Raw genomic sequence first — 22,368 nt, 5'->3', positions numbered from 1 at the left:
GAACCATTTGAGTGGTGAACGTCGGTTGCGGAGATGTGTACGGTGAATAGACGTGCAGCTATTGAGCAACTCACCGGAGTGATAAACCAAGAGGCTATCAACAGTGTCTCTTCTTCAACGACCGTTCAGAGAACGTTGATTCGTATTGGCCTCCACAGCAGGCGCCTGGTTCATGCATCTTGCTCATGCACCTGGTTCATGCACCGATGCTGATTGCTGCTCGTCGGCGTTGTAGGCTAGTATTTACACGCAAATACCGTAAATGAACGTTTACCGTGTGTCGACAGGTGGTCTATTCTGATGAATCACGTTTTATGCTCCTTCGGAGAGATGGCCATTGGCGGGTGTCGCCCTGCAACCTACGTCGGAAGGGTCCAGGCTGGCGGAGGAATCCTTATGTACTGGCCAAGGTTTTCGTGTCATTCCCTGGGTGTTCTCGTCGTTCTAAAATGAACAGTGGATCAACACAAGTATGCGGCAATCCTTGAGGTCCATGTCCACCCCTATAGCAGTTTGTGTCTCCTAGGCATGATGGCATCTACCAGCAGGACAATACAACGTTATCACACAGTTCGCAGTGAAAGTGCATAGTTCGAAGAGCACCCCTAGCCACAAAATCACCCGCTCCTCGCGCTATGGGACCTCAACCGTGACACCAAGCGCAGCTGGCCGTAGCACTGGAGTTGGCGTGGCTGACATTCCTGTCGGTACCTCCCAGAACCTCACTGACTCTCTTCCTGTACGTCCGCGTTGCAAAAGGTGCTAATTCAGGCTTCTGACAGGTGGTAACATTAATGTGACTGGACCGCGCTTAATCGTCTTTCTTTCGAACATGTTACTTCTGTCTTTGGTACTGTTTCCTGCTTTTTCAAATCTTTTACTGTGATAATTCTACACAACTCAACACATTCGATGTTTTTGTCTACGACTCAGTTCTCCCAGTCTTACACTGGTTCAATTTTCCTTAAAAAAATTGGAGAATTAGTGATGTGATCATCTTGCTTTCCAAACAAGTCTTTGTTTTTTTAACAATATTGTATCCCTTCCTTTCTTTGTTCAACTTAGTTGTTATGAGGAATAAAAGTTTTCTGCAGCATACCAAGCGCGATGAAGTACCAAACCCAAAGAAATGCATTCTACAACTGTCCTAAACCATACAGAATATTTTACGAAACAGTTATTTGATAAAAAAAATTGCTTAATTTTGGATTTTATTGCCTTCTCCCAATTGAAATGAGAAAGTATTGGTAGTTCCATAGACTGGGCTTGACTATTTCATCACCAGAAAGCTTTGGTAGTTTCCGATTATAGCCTGGGATTGACTATTTCATCACAGTACAAAGTTCATATCAGCTTTTCCTACAACTCTACTACACAAGTGTTAGACGATCATATTTGACAGCTTTCAGTAATATTCGACATGTATTTACAGACACACCAAAGTAAGATAGCACTGCAAAATAATAAAAACAAGAACATCATCGTTTTCAGTGAAACGCAACGCAGACGTACAAACGTATGTCTGAAAGTCCTTCATATTAAGTTTCTTGAATCACTCAAGTAGGAAATGCATAATATATTTTAAAAAGAGTTCTCCGTTTTCTTCCATGTGCCCATGCAATTGTTGGATCATGGGCTGCTCCACTCTCATATACCCCCAGACAGTGACAAACGGTTTGACGTGATTACACGACAGCTCGACGAAGTGTCCTTATAATGAGAATTTCTGTTCCATAAATCGTTTTAGCTGGCCCAATAGATAAAAATTCAAACAAATGAAATTGTGGAAAATTATAGATCATGGAAATCGTCGTCCATTATCTATCCATATATCTTTGCAGATATCACCCAATGCATTCAAAGTGACTAAATGTGCTCGAGTCTCATAATCCATGAAACACATGCTTCCCTTAATTTGCAGCATTTCATCTCATAACATGCTTGGTATAGTAGTCTGAATTAAGTCTTTGGAATACCTGTGAGATGTGTTGGGAGGACTGTGAAGCTACCAGACAGTCACCTATAACTCTCGCCCACATTAGCGTTTATTCTAGTTTGCATAAGAGGGCATAACCTCATCTCGATACAAAACTGTAGGCATAAGCAAGTGACTGAAAGCAGGCAGAAGTTCTCTCATGGTTGTTTATCTATGGTTAAAGGCAATGCACACATTTACGTACCCTCTATGCCAAGCTGTTCCAGCTAGAGTGCTTGCCAGAGGCTGGCTGGGCGATCACAGGAACAAGTGGACAGGGGAGGGCGGGGTTGAGCAAATTGGAGAAGCATGGGCCGTTAGGCAGGCCGGGTGTAGCTTGCCTGACCGTACTACACTCTATATTGCGCGGGTCAAGCACGCGTGAGCAGGGGCGGCCAGTCAGCCCCTGATTAACAGAATGTGTGCAATTGTACCACTTGATGGATAACCCATACTAGCTGCGCCACGTCTGACAGCGAGGCAAGGAGTGCCCAATTGGTGCCCACATCTTATGGGGCAGCTCCGTAATGACTGGGCGTGAATGACTTCCATGGTGTCAGAGTTGAGCTGAGACGGTGGAGTCACATAAGGTGATAAGTGGTAATTGCTCGAGGGAACATTATTAACAGGCGTTCATAACAACTAACAGCTCTCTGTGGCGGCAATGCCCCCCAACCCCCCCCCCCCCCCTCCTCGTCGCTACCCCGGTGCGTGAGATGACAGCAGCAAACACAGTCCTGGTGATGCAACAGGGGGCCAGTGACTGGTTTGATGTCAGCAGCAGGACACAAATGCTGACATGTGGACTGACGCACGTGTAACGTCTCGGCACAAGTATGCGACTCAGGCCAGGACATGCTGGTAGGTGCGGAGACCCACTGTAATTCTTGGATTATTCTTGCGGATATTAGCTCTCAGCAGTGGTGTGCCTCCTTGTGACTGGTTGCTTATAGCATTAGTATGCCCACACAGGCAAGGCCATAAAGTGGCTGTACTGCCCTCGATTCGGACAGCTGTTCTCCAGGACAGAAGGGTGGTACTGCTGCTGTGAGCCAGGAGGCGGCTCACCAGCTAAAAGGTGCTAACTTCACGATATTGGACTTAGAACCAGTAGTAGGCTTGTCTTTGGTGCTGTCCAAGTCTCGTTGTGGCTGTTTGCATAATCATGTCGCTTCAGCACCTCCCCTTGCAGATGGTGCTTCCAATCTGTGGTGCCTTTCGCTAAAAATGCTGGATACTTATACAGGTTTCAGCATCTGCCTGTTTTGCATAAGCACCGCTTCCAACCATGTACGCCAAAACAAGCTCATAGCTCGAAGGTGTAGTAACTGGCATGCCGATCTCGGAATCCTCTAATTTTTTTGCTTTATCGATGTGACTGCGTTGTCGGCTCCCAGCTCGGCCATGCATGTGGAAATCGACCGCTGGTGCTATTGCCTCTGGTGTAAGACTCGTGGAGTCATGTGACCATCGCTACTGTTTTGCTCAGAATACTGGAGCTGTCTGTGGTTAGGAACCAACGGCTATGGATGCTGAGTTCCAATCCTGGACAGGCAAACTCTTTCGTCTCCTCATTTCAGTTTTAGTTATCTCATTACTGGTGAAAAATTTCGATTTCTAGCATTTGACTGTGCTTTGTTAGCAATCAGTGAGGTGTTCGGTTTGTATCCCGGTCAGTACAAACGTTAAGTCACAACACTTCAAGTTTAAGTACGAGCACAGTTTGTTGCTTGTGATTCAAGCCATATTTTAGTTCTTTCATGGTTAGTTAACAGGGAAATTGGTTGATGGATAGGAATTCCGTATCACATTCCCCTACAGTAATTTACGTCATGTGATTTCAAGTTGAAACGTTCTTTTTAAAGAGTTTTTATTGCAACAAATTTGAGTTTACGAGCGTAAAGAACTCTGTCCTCGATATCTGAATTATCATTGTATTAATTTGTTTCTGGATTGCTAGCCATACGGAGCAATGTTCCTTAGTGACCCCTTGTAGTAACCATTTTCTGTAGTCTAACGATTGTACCGAAAACTGATTAGAGGATCTGCAAGTGAGTTATGTTATGTGGGTAGTATACAAATCAGGCTGAACGCTATTTTAGGTCGTTCGAACACCTTTCAGCATGATAGTACAAGACAAAGCATCAAAATCACCATTAAACACTTAGGTACATAAATTACCTTCCGCTCTGAAACATGTTTTTGGAAAATTCCTGACTGATTTCCTCGTATCTGCTGACACAATAACTGTATGGCACGCTACGACAGTGGTAGCAGGAACAGGTCGTCACATGACAGCTTAAAACGAATATCTAATAAGTGTCCCAAACAAAGTGCCTTGTCAACATCTGTAGCAAACCACAAAAGTGATCCTCTCGATGTTCTTAACAGATCTCCTTTGATGAATTCTTCTCAGGTTATCAGCCGAGTGGTGGCGTCGTCTTGTCGCAACATTTTAATGAGTTTCGTACGCATCATCTTCTGGCGAAGTGGAATACGCCGAGAAAGACTGCAATCGCATTGATCTCCTTTGATTTCCACTAATTTCCAGTACATCACTTCCTGGCCTGTATCACTTTCTGATTGTCGGAGAGTGAACAGAGCTCTTCGAAGCCAAACATTTCTCACTAATTATCATAGCATCAGACGACTTCCAATACCAACGTCAAATAAACGTTGTTAAGTCTCTCAAATTGTTGGAATTTGCCTCCAAATTTTTTCTCATTCGAACCAGAGTTCATTCACCTACGTCCGCCTAGCACTCGGGACATCCCCGAGCCTTAAACATTTACAGTCATCGGTTAGCAGTAAATGCCTATCTCCTACGTGCCTGATCAAATCACTCTTTACCGTGTGCAATTAATCTATCATTCTATTTGTTTAGTTCTCGCCCCCCCCCTCCTCCTCCCACATCATCCAGCACATCTGCAAAGACATTAACTATATACTACTGCCCTGGCCCTCCACTGGTACAGTGTTATTACACAGTACTGTCTCCATTTTCTCCAGTCAGTCTAACTTTGCTTTCAGGAACTTAGTAATTCTGCTCAGTTCCTGTTCAGACCATATACGTTGCATATCAATAAATGATGAATTAATTACACCTGTTCACTATCACATAAAGAGTCATCTTATAAAGTCATGTGCTGTCACAGTCTTAGAGCATCAACCGTTTCCCACCGACCTAATTGAGTGTGGTACCACTATTCTGTGATTTTTAGGGGCGGTGACATGTCATGGCATAGGCTCCACGAGATACCTAATGCATTTTAGAGAAATCTGGATTAGAGATGACTAAATCACTAGCCAAAACTCACAGAGATATTGTTGATATTGGATCCAAAGTGCGGACATCTCGCCTGATGTGCTCAACCGTATAGTAATCAAATGACCAGAGGGACACAAAATCAGCTTCAAGATGTGTTCCTCACATCATTTTGACACCATTATGGAGTGATAGAGTGTCTTTCTAATAGACTATAGCTGCTGTTCCAGCGGCCACATCCTCCACATTAGAATATTTACACTACTTGCACAAACGTTGTTTTCTTGGAATCTTTGTGTTCAGTGACCTGGGGTGATCAGAGGTACACATTTGGAATGTTGGCTTCTATGCCTCACAACGAGAAGTTGGTTTGGGTGGTACAGCTGCCTGCCGATTGTTGTTATCAAGCGTTCCACTGACGAATGATTGCTAAACTGTGGTCCATCTACTGTTTTATCCACTATGATTGACGGTGACCGTTGTCAGTGTTTAGTCGCCCATGGCATGTGACTATGCTAGCAGCAGTTTTTCCTTGACTTCCTTGGTTCTCAGTTAACAACTTGGCGCATGAAACCCAGTTCCTACATAGTCTCAGAGAAAGAGTATCACTTGCATCAGGCACCCACTATCTGACCATAAAATATCAGGCGTCTTGCCAGAGCTACGTATCTCTGTTAAATTAGCATCTTATGGCACGTGAAGGTACACCAGAAACCATCAACCTGTGATAACTGGCGGTGTAGATTTCTTCTTCTATTGATTTTATTAACTTTCGTGGAATAACGATAGTCTGTTAGTGAAGATTCTTTACTGACAAACTGAGCCATTAGCTGGTACCAATATTTTGTCAGTTGAGTTCTGCATCTTATGCTACATGCCAGTAGGAGGCCAACAATGGTATCAGGACATTTTGTTAGTGCGGGCTGCCTACATTCAGGAGCAAGCATAGATTCAGGGGCAAACCTATTGCTCTCTTTCGATGGACAGGTTCTTAAACTACTCTATTGCTAAGAGGATTATGACCCCCTGTGGATGATCCATCCTTTTGATTGACAGGTCCTTAGCCTATTGTACAGTTAAGTGGCTTTCCAAGTAACCCCCACCCGTCCCCCTCTTCCACCCCATCCTTCTCTCCATCCTCCTCCTGCTCCTCTGCCACTCCTGTGGGTACTCCCTTCACCCATACTAGCAGACTTTTGATGTTAATTTGACTGAGTAATTAATTAAATCGATAAATTAATTAACCCCTCCCTCTCTGGGAAACCTCCTAGACCTCCCCCTCCTGTCCCCCACCTGGAAACTGCAGGAAAAAGATGCCATTGAGTGGCCATTTGGTGCGAAATCGATTACAGTGTATGGAATATTGTTAATCCAATTTAGACAAAGTGTGGAATATTGTTTATTTAAACAATTTATGGGATACAGCACCGCAATTGTTTAAATATTCCATGCACCATGCATGGAATATTTAAACAATTGCAGTGCTTTTTCATTCCGATCACGTAAGAAAACACACAATTACACTGCCACAAATCGCTTAAACATATGTGGAAAACTTTTTCGCGTCTCACCGCCACGCACCCTGCCTGGGTTCAGGGTGCACCGGAGGGACTTGGAAGCACCAATGAGCTCGCCACAGTGCTGTTGGCTGTCAGCTGCCACCTCAAATGGTCACATGCTAATTCTGCATGTGTGAGCTGACCTGTCAGATACCAGTGAATACGAGAGACGACTTCCTGCCAAAGCAAATACCTGACTGGGAATCAATGCTGAAATGGTGCTGAAGTTAATAAATGACTAATTTCTGCCCACATGATCCATGATCGTGATGTAGAGAATATAAGGCAGACACAGTAGATATTTCACATACATAGACACACACGACTTGACAATGTCACAAAACTAGTAGCAGGGTAACTCGAAATACATTTTAAAAGGGATAGCTACATACAAAGAAAGAGAGCAAGACAGAGGGAGAGAGAGAGAGAGAGAGAGAGAGAAAGAAAGAGTGAGAGGGAGAGCCGTAGTTTGCTTTTCAGATGACATATGAACTAGCTCGGGATATTTCATTCTGCCATGGGCTCTAAACTGCCCCAGCCTTCCTGATGCACTTTATTGTGGTACACTTCACGAACTGCTTCAGAAGCTATTAAATCTGGTGCAGAATATCACATCTTGAAGACGTTACAAATGCTGCTTGAGAAGATATGTCGCAGGAAAATTAATTAAATAATCGTTAATACAAGCGTCCCCCCCCCCCCAACCCCCCAAGGAACCATGAACCTTGCCGTCAGTGGGGAGGTTTTGCGTGCCTCAGCGATACAGATAGCCATACCGTAAGTGCAACCACGACGGAGGGGTATCTGTTGAGAGGCCAGACAAACGTGTGGTTCTGGAAGAGGGGCAGCAGCCTTTTCAGTAGTTGCAGGGGCAACAGTCTAGATAATTGACTGACCTGGCCTTGTAACACTAACCAAAACGACCTTGCTGTGCTGGTACTGCGAATGGCTGAAAGCAAGGGGAAACTACAGCCGTAATTTTTCCCGAGGGCATGCAGCTTTACTGTATGGTTAAATGCTGGTGGCATCCTCTTGGGTAAAATATTCCGGAGGTAAAATAGTCCCCCATTCGAATCTCTGGGCGGGCACTACTCAGGAGGACGTTGTTATCAGGAGAAAGAAAACTGGCGTTCTAAGGATCGGAGCGTGGAATGTCAGATCCCTTTATCGGGCAGGCAGGTTAGAAAATTTAAAAAGGGAAATGGATAGGTTAAAGTTAGATATAATGGAATTTGGTGAAGTTCGGCGGCAGGAGGAACAAGACTTCTGGTGAGGTGAATACAGGGTTATAAATACAAAATCAAATAGGGGTAATGCAGGAGTAGGTTTAATAATGAATTAAAAATTAGGAATGCCGGTAAGCTGCTACAAACAGCATAGTGAACGCTTTATTGTTGCCAAGATAGACACGAAGCCAACTTCTACCACAGTAGCACAAGTTTATATCCCAATTAGCTCTGCAGATGACGAAGAGATTGATGAAACATATGACGAGATAAAAGAAATTATTCAGATAGTGAATGGAGACGAAAATTTAATAGTCACGGGTGACTGGAATTCGATAGTAGGAAAAGGAAGAGAAGGAAACGTAGTAGGTGAATATGGAATGGGGGTAAGGAATGAAAGAGGAAGCCAGCTGGTAGAATTTTGCGCAGAGCATAACTCAATCATAGCTAACACTTGGTTCAAGAATCATAAAAGAAGGTTGTATACATGGAAGAAGCCTGGAGATACTGACGGGTTTCAGATAGATTACATAATGGTGAGAGAGAGATTTAGGAACCTGGTTTTAAATTGTAAGACATTTCCAGGGGCATATGTGGACTCTGGCTATGAATTGTAGAATAAAACCAAAGAAACTGCAAAAATGTGGGAATTTGAAGAGATGGGACCTGGATAAACCGACAGAACCAGAGGTTGTACAGAGTTTCAGGGAGAGCGTTAGGGCACGATTGACAAGAATGGGGGAAAGAATTACAGTAGAAGAAGAATAGGTAGCTTTGAGAGATGAAATACTGAAGGCAGCAGAGGATCAAGTAGGTAAAAAGACGAGGACTAATAGAAGTCCTTGGGTAACAGAAGAGATACTGAATTTAATTGATGAATGGAGAAAATACAAAAATGCAGTAAGTGAAGCAGGCAAAAAGGAATACAAACGTCTCAAAAATGAGATCGACAGGAAGTGCAAAATTGGTAAACAGGGATGGCTAGATGACAAATGTAAGGATGTAGAGGGGTATATCTCTAGGAGTAAGATAGATACTGCCTACAGAGACCTTTGGAGAAAAGAGAACCACTTGCATCAGTATCAAGAGCTCAGATGGAATCCCAGTTCTAAGCAAAGAAGGGAAAGCAGAAAGGTGGAAGGAGTATATAGAGGGTCAATACAAGGGCGACGTTCATGAGGATAATATTATGGAAATGGAAGAGGTTGTAGATGAAGATGAAATGGGAGATATGGTACTGCGTGAAGAGTTTGACAGAGTGCTGAAAGACCTAAGTCGAAACAAGGCACCGGGATTAGACAACATTCCATTAGAACTACTGACAGCCTTGGGAGAGCCATCCCTGACAAAACTCTACCATCTAGTGATCAAGATGTATGAGACAGGCGAAATACACTCAGTTTTAAAGAAGAATATAATAATTCGAATCCCAAAGAAAGCAGGGGTTGACAGATTTGAAAATTACTGAACTATCACTTTAATAAGCCACGGCTGCAAAATACTAACACGAATTATTTGCAGACGAATGGAAAAACTGGTAGAAGGCAACCTCGGGGAAGATCAGTTTGGATTCCGTAGAAATGTTGGAACACGTGAGGCAATACTGACCATACGACTTATCTTAGAAAATAGATTATGGAAAGACAAACCGACGTTTCTAGCATTTTTAGACATAGAGAAGTCTTTTGACAATGTTGGCTGAAATACTCTCTTTCAAATTCGGAAGGTGGCAGGGGTAAAATACAGGGAGGGAAAGGCTATTTACCATTTGTACAGAAACCAGATGGCAGTTATAAGAGTCGAGGGGCATGAAAGGGAAGCAGTGGTTGGGAGGGAGTGAGACAGGGTTGTAGCCTGTCCCTGATGTTATTCAATCTGTATATTGAACAAGCAGTAAAGGAAACAAAAGAAAAATTTGGAGTAGGAATTAAAATCCATGGAGAAGAATTAAAAACTTTGTGGTTTCCCGATGACATTGTAATTCTGTCAGAGACAGCAAAGGATCAGGAAGAGCAGCTGAACGGAATGGACAGTGTCTTGAAAGGAGGACAACGGATGAACATCAATAAAAGCAAAACCAGAATAATGGAATGTAGTCAAATTAAATCTGGTGATGCTGCGGGAATTAGATTAGGAAATGAGACGCTTAAAGTAGTAACCGAGTTTTGCTATTTGTGGAGGAAAATAACTGATGATGGTCGAAGTAGAGAGGGTATAAAATGTAGACTAGCAATGGCAAGGAAATCGTTTCTGAAGTAGAGAAATTTGTTATCATCGAGTATAGATTTAAGTGTCAGGATGTTGTTTCTGAAAGTATTTGTATGGAGTGTAGCCATGTATGGAACTGAAACATGGACGATAAATAGTTTTTGACAAAAAGGGAATAGAAGCTAACGAAATGCGGTGCTACAGAAAAATGCTGAAGATTAGATGAGTAGATCACATAACTAATGAGGAGGTATTGAACAGAATTGGGGAGAAGAGAAATTTGTGGAACAACTTGACTAGAAGAAGAGATCGGTTAGTACGACATATTCTGAGGCATCAAGGGATCACCAATTTAGTATTGTAGGGCAGCGTGGAGGGTAAAAATCGAAGAGGGAGACCAAGAGATGAATACACTAAACAGATTCAGAAGGATGTAAGTTGCAGTAGGTACTGGGAGATGAAGAGGCTTGCACAGGATAGGGCAGCATGGAGAGCTGCATCAAACCAGTCTCTGGACTGAAGACCACAACAACAACAACAAATACAAGCGTGTAAACAATTCGCATGACACAGTTCAAAACTACTCGAATTTAAAAAAAGATCAACACTGCACGGTAGTTTGTATGCATAAACAACAGTGTTATGTTTTTGACGAGAGATTTCATTAAATAATACAAACTTAGTATTATTTGATGTCACGATTGGAAGCGGTCATGTGTAAAATGATTGTTGCAATTTCAAATTTCGACGTGAATTTATATCATCACTACAGGTCTGCTAAGTATATTTTCCTTCTTAAAGCTCTACGAAAAAGGAGGATGGAAAGGGTCTATCACGTGCTGGAATAGTAACAGCAACAACAACAAATATCTCTGCAAGACAGAGTCCACTGCGATGTATTGAGAAACACAAAACACGACACTCTTAAACTGCAGTCCAATCCATAGTAATATTTGTCATCGCTAGTTGTCAGAGATCGCTGTCAGTCGGGATTCTGACGTCGCGATTGGGTTTTTAAAAGTACTATAGACTTTCTAAATTGCTTCTCTCCGCTACATTCGGAAGGAGGAGAACGAGAAAGGAGCTACTGTATGATAGGATAGAGACCACAGCAAATGCAGCAGCAAGAAGAGTTGTATTGGGAAGAACTAAACACGACGCACTTAAACTAAGATCCAGTGTTGTTGTCATGTCAGAGATCACTGAAACACTCGCACATCCCTCACGCTTATGTCCCGAAGTCCACACGCAGCGCGCCAATCCTCTCATACGCCACTGGCGCCAGTGCTCAGAGGACGATGAAAACTACCGCCGTGGCGCAGCCGCGAGTGGATGCCAGATTCCACCATCCCCATTTGGGAATGATTGGAGCGGTGGAATTCCGAAGTCATCAATACGTCCAGCGCAGACACCCATCCTCGTGAATCTCCTCTCGCTCAACACACACATTCACTTCCGTTGCCACTTACCCAGCACACTGGTCACGTCACCAGCTCTCGCTACCATGGACAAGATCAAACAGATCATTGCATTCTTTGAACCTAAATCCCCGTCTCAGGTTGAGCTAATCCGTTACTTCCGGTTTCTGGCTCCTCGTGATCGCCACTGCAACCAGCTGCAGTGCACTGCGAAACAAGCAGCTGTGTCTTGAATGTACACAGTAGTTCTAACCAATTCCATCCAGATATAGACCATCCAGAAAAAAAAGAAAAAACACACAATTCTTTACCCAATGCGAAACAGTGAGTTTGTTGACCATACACCTCGAATTTCTCACACAAAATGTAGCTTTCTCCCTCTTATACAAGTTAGTTTCGAGAACAGAAGAAATCGAGGCATCCACGCTTTTCTACATCACTAAAGTATGGTTATTTGTCGTGAAAATCCTGTAATAGTATGGCATTGGCTACATTTCCCTTACGTCTTCTTTCATCAAGTAGAAAAAAATCTTTTCTTATCAACTTAATATCTGTTACACTGTGCATCACAGGACTAGAATATTGAACTCATTTTTGGCTCGTGATGGAGTGTTAAGATCTTCTACGTCACAGGACATCTCCTCACTTTCAAACTCCTTAAGGTAACCAAATGCTTTGCCACATACGAAGTTTCTGAAGGTTACAGCATACAGAAAGGGGTAAATATCACTATACTACGTGTGAATTCGGTAATACGATGGTTGTCTCTCTCTGTGTACGTGGGAGACTGAAATTTCCTTAAAAGATATTACGGCAATGAAAAAAACGCCAAATTACCGCTAGAAGTCGAGAATCGTATTTGCGGTGCCCTAGCCATCGGCTCCGCTCGCCAGACAGTACATCATTGATATTAAATTGATAGGGTAATTAATAGTGTAATCCAGCATTCGGATTACACTCACCAGGTAGTTGAAATGGGAATCCCTGGAGGGAAGACGATGTTCGTTTTGAAGAACACTATTGAGAACCGACATTTGAATCTGACCACAGAAGGATTCTACCGCCGGCAACATACATTTCGCGTAAGGACCGCGCTATTAAAAAGCATGACCACAACGACTATGTTATCGTCACCCTGCACAAAAAACGGTCTTGGTTCTGAAAGCACACACAAGAGTCGCTGATAGCGTTACACTTTCTGGTAGAAAAGCTGTCTGCGATTTGGAATCAAGTCTAGCCATTCAACCACATAACCACATACTTGCATTGGATCCTACATAGACGTCTTTTAATGATTACAGCCACTGGTGAATCATATTTGTGCCACTCTCACATCTCGAAACGACTCACCTTTTATGAATCTATCTGGTAAGGATCACATATGACAATAACTCCAGCGCGGTTTTTCAGACAGTCCCTCTGCATCTTGTCACTGCTCCTCAGCCTTCACCCCGCCCTCCCCGCAGCTTCTTCCAGGTGATCAAAGCAACTTAGGTCGGAACTGAACGGAAGTAGGAGAGACTCCTTCTAGTGAGCAGAGAGAAGAGAGAGAGAACAAACAACTCCAAAGCTCCATCTCTCTCTCTCTCTCTTTCTCTCTCTCTCTCTCTCTCTCTCTCTCTCTCTCACACACACACACACACACACAAACACACACACACACGCACGCACACACACACACACACACACACACACACACACATGCACGCACATTCTTAGCATCCAGAAATCTGGCCCACAATTATATTCATCAAACGACACTCTCTGAGAGCTGTAGCACCATAAGCGGGATCCACTCTCTCATCGAGCAGATGATTTCCGACTATTGATGACTGGTTAATTGATTTAATTATGTGAGTCAGTTGTTCTTTTACCTCCTCTAATCGAACAAGATACTACTACTGTTTTCCCACCCTGACCATGAAGGTTCAAGACGTGCTTGAACTGTATGGCAAGTCTGAATTTCTCTGTGAAAAAATAGTTAAATATTGGAAAATCCCAGTATGTATCGAACGCTGAAGTAATAGGAGTTCGTGAAAGTATGTTATAGAGATAGCGATTTTCACATCCGGTACTCAATTGTGGCAGAGAGTATCAAATTGAACTGCAGTTGTTGTTATATAATGAAATAAGCAGATGAAAAACGACAAATTCCGTCAGACTGCTGGGGTTGTCAGCAGTCGGATGCGTAACGACAATCGGCTCTGTGAGTGACCACTTGTGCTTACATGCACCGATCACAACTAGGCCAGCGACGCTCAGCTTCTGATCGAAAAGCTATATGTTAGTGAAGTGCGTCCCACAATACTGCAATTATAAATATCTTCACAAGAAATTACACTAGGTTGTTCGATAAAACTCTTGTGGTGCTATCCATAACTGTAATTGGAACTTTCGTCAGAATTCTTGTGCCATTTCACATATTTTTTATAGTGAAAATGGGTCCATCATTATTGCAATTATCTCATAAACTATAACCTGAGGAAAAATCTCATTAAGGCTTTCTGTAAAACTGGGGAGCTCTTCAGAATTGTGATCAAATTTTATCTTCGCAAATCGGTGACTAATTACTTTTCAACATTAAAATTTTCCCGATAATTAGTTGTTTCTTCGCGAAATTCTGCAGAAATATTCAAATTTAATACAGAGAACTCTAGAAGTATAGCATATATACCAATAACTCTGGAAAAAATGTATGTTTTTCGTAATTCTGGTGACAATTTCACAGCTAGTCAGTTATTCAGAAATGTGATCATATTTCTGTCGCAAATTCTACAGAACTGTTCAAAATTTGTACACAGCGCTCTAGAATTATAGCATACGTATCAAAAACTGAAAAAAATGAATATTTCTTTTAAGTCAGGTGCCATCTTCACATGAATGTGGAAGAGGGCCTTTCATTCTTCCAGTTATCTCATAACCGATTATTTGTACAAAAAAAGTAATTAGCGTTTTCTGTAGAACTCATTGGGAGCTATTCAGAATGGTGATTGTAAATTTTTTGGCAAATCTGGCAATTAATTTTTTGTACTAGATTACAATTTTCATAAGTCTTATTGTTTTATTCGGGAAATTCTGCAGAACTATTCAGATTTTACACAGAGAAATCTAGAACTATGGCATACCTATCAAGAACTCTGAAAAAATGTATGTTTCTCGAATGTCGGATCCCAACTTCACATACTCATGTGATTTGGGGACTCCACGAAAACCTATATCTGAATGAAGATTTAAATCCGACTACTCCTTTATGCTGGTCCAGTATCTTACTCACTGTACCACATCACGCAATAATGTCTGTATATCCTAAATGGCTGATGGTGGCGCGTACCGCAGCATGCAGAACCCAACTGACAAAATATTGGTACAATCTAATGGCGTAACTTGTCAGCGAAGAACCTTCCCATTATTCCATGAAAGTTCGATTGTGTGTGTAACATCCACGAAAGACGAAATTGTACACCGCCAGTTCCATCTAACGGTCACACGTTAATGACGGTTTCTGGTATACCGCGAAGAGACTGTCCCTTGTTAAGCAAACTCATCTCATTTCCCGGTGTGTCATTAAAGACTTTCTACATGATTGGAAATTAGTCTCTACAAGCCGTTCTAAATGTGGGGACTTCTGCGACAGAATAAATCCCGTAGTGATGTTGCTAATGGTTCAAATGGTTCAAATGGCTCTGAGCACTATGGGACTTAACATCTATGGTCATCAGTCCCCTAGAACTTAGAACTACTTAAATCTAACTAACCTAAGGACATCACACAGCACCCAGTCATCACGAGGCAGAGAAAATCCCTGACCCCGCCGGGAATCGAACCCGGGAACCCGGGCGCGGGAAGCGAGAACGCTACCGCACGACCTCGAGCTGCGGACGATGTTGCTAATGCAACTGGTCCTTTCTTACTTGAAGCCGCTCTTACAACCATTAGCTTTGAAATAAAGAATTCTCATTTATAGCATTGGGCTATTTATCAAGGAGTGCAAAATGTCTGCAGTGCTTCAGCAGTGGTTTTTGTAGCCAAACTAGCTGAATCGATTTGATCAATAGAAATGATTTGTAAAAGCCTGCTACCAGTCACGATTTTATTTTACTTTTATTTTACGTGATGCATTTCGGGACATTATTTTCATTTTCTAGTGCGTTTTTGTATTATGCCATTTTTAGAAGTTTTTTCTGTGTGATGTTTTCCATTGTTCTGTAGTCTTTAATGCAATATATAAAACAGCACAATTTTTAGTTGATTTCCGATCTTTATGTATAGTTAGTGGCGAAATTTGAAAGAATTGTACTTACAGTTTTCTTGTGGTCCTTTTGTGCAGAGTCTCACGCATATTGAACAACAGACCAATTTTCTGTGCACAACATACATCCAGAATAACAAACTTACATAAACAGTTACAAAAACGTTTTTAGATGTAGTCAACAGAGGTAATATTATAGGTCTTCCACAGAATATGACATACTTTTGTATATATCCATTTCAAATTAAGCATTTAAACGAATTCATAGTTGAAATCGGCTGAATCATGTTGTATTGGCGTGAACAGTTCAGATAATGTTTACAAAACACTGAAAGATATTATACGATCATGTAATAGTCTAAATTGTCAAGGCCTTCTCGTTAGAGTCAAAGGAAACTGGTACGTATAACATCCGATTTCTATGTTTATGCCTTCTGTTGTGGTGCGTTAGTAGAAGAGTCACGTACATGAACTCAAAATGGTTCAAATGGCTCTGAGCACTATGGGAGTTAATATCTATGGTCATCAGTCCCCTAGAACTTAGAACTACTTAAACCTAACTAACCTAAGGACATCATAGAACACCCAGTCATCACGAGGCAGAGAAAATCCCTGACCCCGCCGGGAATCGAACCCGGGAGTATATGAACTAATTTATATCCCCAGAGTCGCCCATTAAGGCGCATTAGCGGGAGAAGTTAAATGTACACCATTCAGTTTGTGAGAAGGTGGGCAATGACTTGAAAGAGAAGTAGGAGCTCCGCTTACCTAAGTAAGTAAGAAAAATGGAAATCGGCTTGCAAAGCATATCCCTCCCCCAGTACCGTTATAAGATACAGCATCGGCACGGACACTGTAGTGTATACTGATATGATTCAATGGAAAAAATTATTTTTTTACATTTAACTAACTCTCCAAAAATTCTACAACTAAATAAAATAAAACCAACAGCAAAAAGTTGCCAATGTCTTGAAAGGAGGATATAAGATGAACATCAACAAAATCAAAACGAGGATAATGGAATGTAGCCGAATTAAATCGGGTGATGCTGCCGGAATTAGATTAAGAAATGAAACAAAGTAGTAAAGGAGTTTTGCTATTTGAGGAGCAAAATAACTGATGATGGTCGAAGTAGAGAGGATACAAAATGTAGACTAGCAATGGCAAGGAAAGCACTTCTGAAGTAGAGAAATTTGTTAACATCGAGTTTTGATTTAAATGTCAGGAAGTCGTTTCTGAAAGTATTTGTATGGAGTGTAGCCATGTATGGAAGTGAAACGTGGACGATAAATAGTTCAGACAAGAAGAGAATAGAAGCTTTCGAAATGTGGTGCTACAGAAGAATGCTGAAGATTAAATGGGTAGATCACATAACTAATGAGGAGGTATTGAATATAATTGGAGAGAAGAGACATTTGTGGCACAACTTGACTAGAAGAAGGGATCGGTTGGTAGGGCATATTCTGAGGCATCAAGGGATCACCAATTTAGTATTGGAGGGCAGCGTGGAGGCTAAAAATCGTAGAGGGAGACCAAGGGATGAGTGCACTAAACAGATTCAGAAGGATGTAGGTTGCTGTAGGTACTGGGAGATGAAGAAGCTTGCACAGGATAGAGTAGCATGGAGAGCTGCATCAAACCAGTCTCAGGACTGAAGACCACAACAACAACAACAAATAATAGCAAAGTAATTTTAGTAAGTAAATCAAAAGGAAAAAAATGAAATTTGTAACTGACGCGAATTAAGGTACAGATCGAGAAAACACACGGTTATGATGCTTCAGACGACAGTGACAACAATGAAGTGTGCAGTGCCGGAAGTATCAAATCTATTAAATTCCTTTAGATAACAACGTACAACATACAAAAGGAAGTTCCAACGTCAAATATATTCAACATGGTTTTATGTTATGTAAGCCGTCAGAAGCCAGATGGGCTGTACAATCTCGTTTACAAAGACGAGGATAGAAGACTAATGAAAATACTAAAATACCGGCAGAATACTCAGAAAATGGTGGAGAAACAGGTAAAGATAAGAAGGAAGTTTGACGAGGCAAATGTAATTTTGCGATTTATCGCTGAAAGATGTTGACATGTTATGCTTTCTCTTAATGAATAATTTTTGAAACAAAAGGAATGGACATGGTGAAATGCTTTTTGCTCTGAAGGATCGTTAATGTGGCCTCGAAAAGTGAGGTCCGATGAAGGATACGTCGCCTCTCTTGCATTTGAAAGACACGACAGAAAGATTGTTAATCTAGAGTGTTTAAAGGCAATGTAACGATGAATATTGTGCGTTCGCATACCTTTCAAATTCCATTGTCGTTACGATTCAGTGACTCCTGGAAAGGAGTCTGATGGTACGTAACGAAGTGATACATTCAGATGCCACAGAGGGCGTAGAGTTTTTGGTAAAGTGTAAATGAAGTTACAAAATTCTAAATTCTTGTGATTATTAGTACAAGCAGCAGTAACCGGTCTAACAACGGCGCCAGCCACTTGTTGTCTTATAGAGGTGTTGCCGACCGCAGCGCCATATTCTGCCTGTTTACATATCTCTGTATTTGAACACGCATGTGTATAGCAGTTTCTTTGGCGCTCAGTATATATCAAGTACTACATGTTTACAACATGTATGGGCATACATGCCCGCAAGTCTAATATGGCGACAAAGCTCGCTATGGGGCATGGGCAATGGAAACCCCACGAAAACACATTCGGTAGTTAGGCCGGTTAGGTAGTTAGCCTGGTAGGATCACATAGCGAGGAAGATGAGGTCATATTTGAAGGCGCGTCGTACGGTGGGAGACTCCAATTACGTCGGCGTGTGTGCGGACGCCTTGGGCGGCGCAGGTGTCGACGCGGCCACTAGCGGATCCCGGGGTCGCCAGGCGTTGACCCCAGTGCAGCCGCAGCCGCAGCCGCGGCGCTGCAGGTGGGGACTGGGGCCGGCTCAGCCGCTGCCGCCTAGCTGGGCCCCAAAAAGAAAGCACCGCGCGCCGCTACGCAAATCGCATCGCCGATTCGGCGCACGTCCCAGCGCCGCTTATCTCACGGCCGACACACACAGTAAATAGCGCTCTTCCTCTAAACCACCACCCCGCAACCCCCCCCCCCCCCACCTCATTCCATGTACCTGTGAGTATGTGTGTGTTTGTGCGCCTGTGCGCGTGCATATGTATGTGTGTGTGTGTGTGTGTGTGTGTGTGTGTGTGTGTGTGTTTGTGTGCTTGTTCGTTAGCACCAGGGGAGGCACTCGTTGTTCTGACGTCGAACGGGCGATAAATCTGGAAAGGGATTCTGTCTGCAGGCTCTATTCACACCAGTGCCGGAACTCCACGTATAAACTGGAAAAAAATATACTACGTCGTGTTCATACTAATCGGCAAAGCCAACTGAGATCTCGAACCCAAGGCTAACTAAAATGGTTTAAATGGCTCTGAGCACTATGGGACTCAACATCTTAGGTTATAAGTCCCCTAGAACTTAGAACTACTTAAACCTAACTAACCTAAGGACATCACACACACCCATGCCCGAGGCAGGATTCGAACCTGCGACCGTAGCAGTCCCGCGGTTCCGGAGTGCAGCGTCAGAACCGCACGACCACCGCGGCCGGCCAAGGCTAACTAACCTGATTATATGGCTAAGTACCGCAGTGCTCCGCTTGTCCCTCTGCTGTGCGAAAACTCTAGCTGACTGCGGAAAAATGTCTTCGCAATCATCAACAATCGACTTATTTTTAAAATCATTAAATTTATTGTCGTAGAGGACGAGAAAGGAGTGACCGTGTCGACGAAGAAGGCAAAAGAATATACTTACAAAATGTGTACGTCGAGGAATTCTATGATGTGAGAGAAACGCTTACGTTTACGTCTATAACCTTCAAGCCACGTTTCGATGTGTGGCGGACGGCGTTTTGAGTACCAGAGTAACTTCCCCCTCTTCCTATTCCAATCGAGTGTGGTTCGCGCGAAGAACGATTGCTGGTAAGCCACCGTGTGCACTGCAATACCTCTAAGTTTATCTCCATTGTCTTTTCGCGATGTATATGTAGAAGGAAGCAGTAAAAAGGTTGACTCCTCCAGGACAGTATGCTCTCGGAACTTTAACGGTAGACCACACCGTGATGCAGAACGCCTCTTTTGCAGCGTCTGCCGCTGGAGTTGGCTGAGCATCTAGTGACGCTTTCCCGCTTACTGAATTGAATGAACCTGCGGCGAAACGTACTGCTTTGCTTTGTATCTTCTCTATTTCCTCTATAATCCTATCTGCTACGGATACCAGTCTGACCAGCGATATTTAAATATTGCTCCAACGAGTGTTTTATAAGCTATCGCCTGTGTTGATGGACTATATTTGCTGACGATGTTTCTCCGTCTGGCATGTGTCTTACACGCGATTAACTTTATGTAGTTGTTCGACTTTAAGTAGATCCATAAATATACTCTTAGATATTTTATGGAAGTAACTGCTTTCAGATTGTTCTGCAATTACGTAATCGTATAGTAAAGAATCTTTCTGTCTATATATTGGTAATACGATACAGTTGCTTGTGTTGAGGGTCAATTGCCATTCTCTGCACCAGACATCGATCCCTTGCAGGTCTTCCTGCATTTCGGCACAATTTTCCAGGGTTGCGACTTCTCTATATACAACAGCGCGTCATCCGCGCGAAGCGCCGTCCGACGTTATCTCCCAGGCCATTAACGTATATTGTGAAAAGGAACTGTCCTATAACGCTCCCTTGGGGCACGCCCTATGTTACTTTAATTCGGAAGACTTCCCTGAGCAGAGAATGACATACTGTGTTCTGTTTGCCAGAAACTCTTCGATGTAGTCACACCGCAAGTCTGATATTCCGTACGCTCGTATTTTATTCATTAGGTGGCAGTGCGGAACTGTACTGAACACCTTCCGGAAGTCAAAGATCACTAAACCTACCCGGGTGCAGATATCTACTGCTTTCTAGGCCCCATCGTTGAACAGAGCTAGCTGGGTTCTACATGATCGTTGTTTTCGGAACCCATTTTGATTGCTACAGAGGAGATTTTCAGTCTCCAGAAATGTCATGATTCGCGGGTATAAAACAGTTTACGAAATTCTACGACAGACCGACATCAGACACAAGGGCCTATAGTTTTGGGCGTCTGTTAAACGGCCCTTCTTGAAAACGGGAATGACCTGTGCTTTCTTTACAGATACTAGGAACGCTTAGGGTACACTGCTGCTAGAAGAGGGGTAGTTCTTCCGCTTACTATGTATGGAATCGAATTGGTATCCCGTCAGGTTCAGTAGCCTTTCCTCTGATGATCGATTTCAATTGCCTTTCTGTTCCTTGGCCACTTGTTTCGATATATGTCGTTTTGTCATTCTTGCGACGATTTAGGGTAAGAACTGCAGTGTGATTTTCATCTGAGAAACAGTTTTGGAAAAAGATGTTTAGTATTTCGGCCTTTTTTGTGCCATCGTCTGTTTCAGTGTCATTATGGTCACAGCGTGTCTGGACCAATCGCTTCGATCCGTTTGCTGATCCTACATAAGACCAAAACTTTTCGGGATATTCTGTCAAGTCGTTCGTTGAACGCTTCGCGCATGGGCCCTCGTTACGCTAATTTTGGTTTCGTTCGGTTTTCGTTTATTTGCGATGCTTTGATTACGTTTAAATTTGCTGTGAAGTTCTATATGTTTTCGCAGCAGCTTTCTAACAGGGTTGTAGAACCACGGTACGTCTTTTCTATCACTCAGAATTTTGCTCGGTGTATATTTGTCTAAAGCATACTGTACGGTGCTTTTGAACTTTGTCCATTGATGCTAAACGTTGTCAGTTATGGAGGTGAAACTTTTTGTTGGCCTGTGAGATAAGCTGAAATCTGATTCGCATCACTCTTCCTGAACAGAAACATCTTCCTTCCTTTCTTTGTATCCCTATTCAAAACTATATTCATTGAAGCAATAACGGCCTTATGAGCACTTATTTCCTGTTCTACTCTGAGTCTAGAAGTTCGGTACTGTTTGACAGCAACAGGCCTAAGCCGTTATCTTCACGAGTCGGTTCTCTGACTGACGGCTCAAAGTTATTTTCGGATAAGGCACTTAGTGCAATTCCACATGATTGTCTCACCCTACTACTCGTCCTACTCACTTGAGTCTCCGAGTCTATAGCTGATAAGTTAATATTTCTAACTAAAACTGTAATATGACCAGGAGATTTACACAAAAAAATCTCCAAATTCCCCTTAGATGTTCCGCTACTACTGCTGCTCAGGCAGAGGATCTACAGAAGCATTCGATGATCATTTGCGACCCAACTTTAACACTTACCATCACCCACATTATTTCGCATTCCGAGTCTGTATTAATCTCACTAGACATTATCGTATTTTTTATTGCATAAGACTTTTCTTTTCGACATACGTTCCGGCCGGAGTTCAGAATTTCATTTCTACTGACGTCTCATTTCAGCCA

Source organism: Schistocerca cancellata, chromosome 7 (genome assembly GCF_023864275.1).
Source record: "Schistocerca cancellata isolate TAMUIC-IGC-003103 chromosome 7, iqSchCanc2.1, whole genome shotgun sequence".
Classification (NCBI taxonomy): Eukaryota; Metazoa; Arthropoda; class Insecta; order Orthoptera; family Acrididae; genus Schistocerca; species Schistocerca cancellata.
This window is presented reverse-complemented; position numbering follows the sequence as displayed.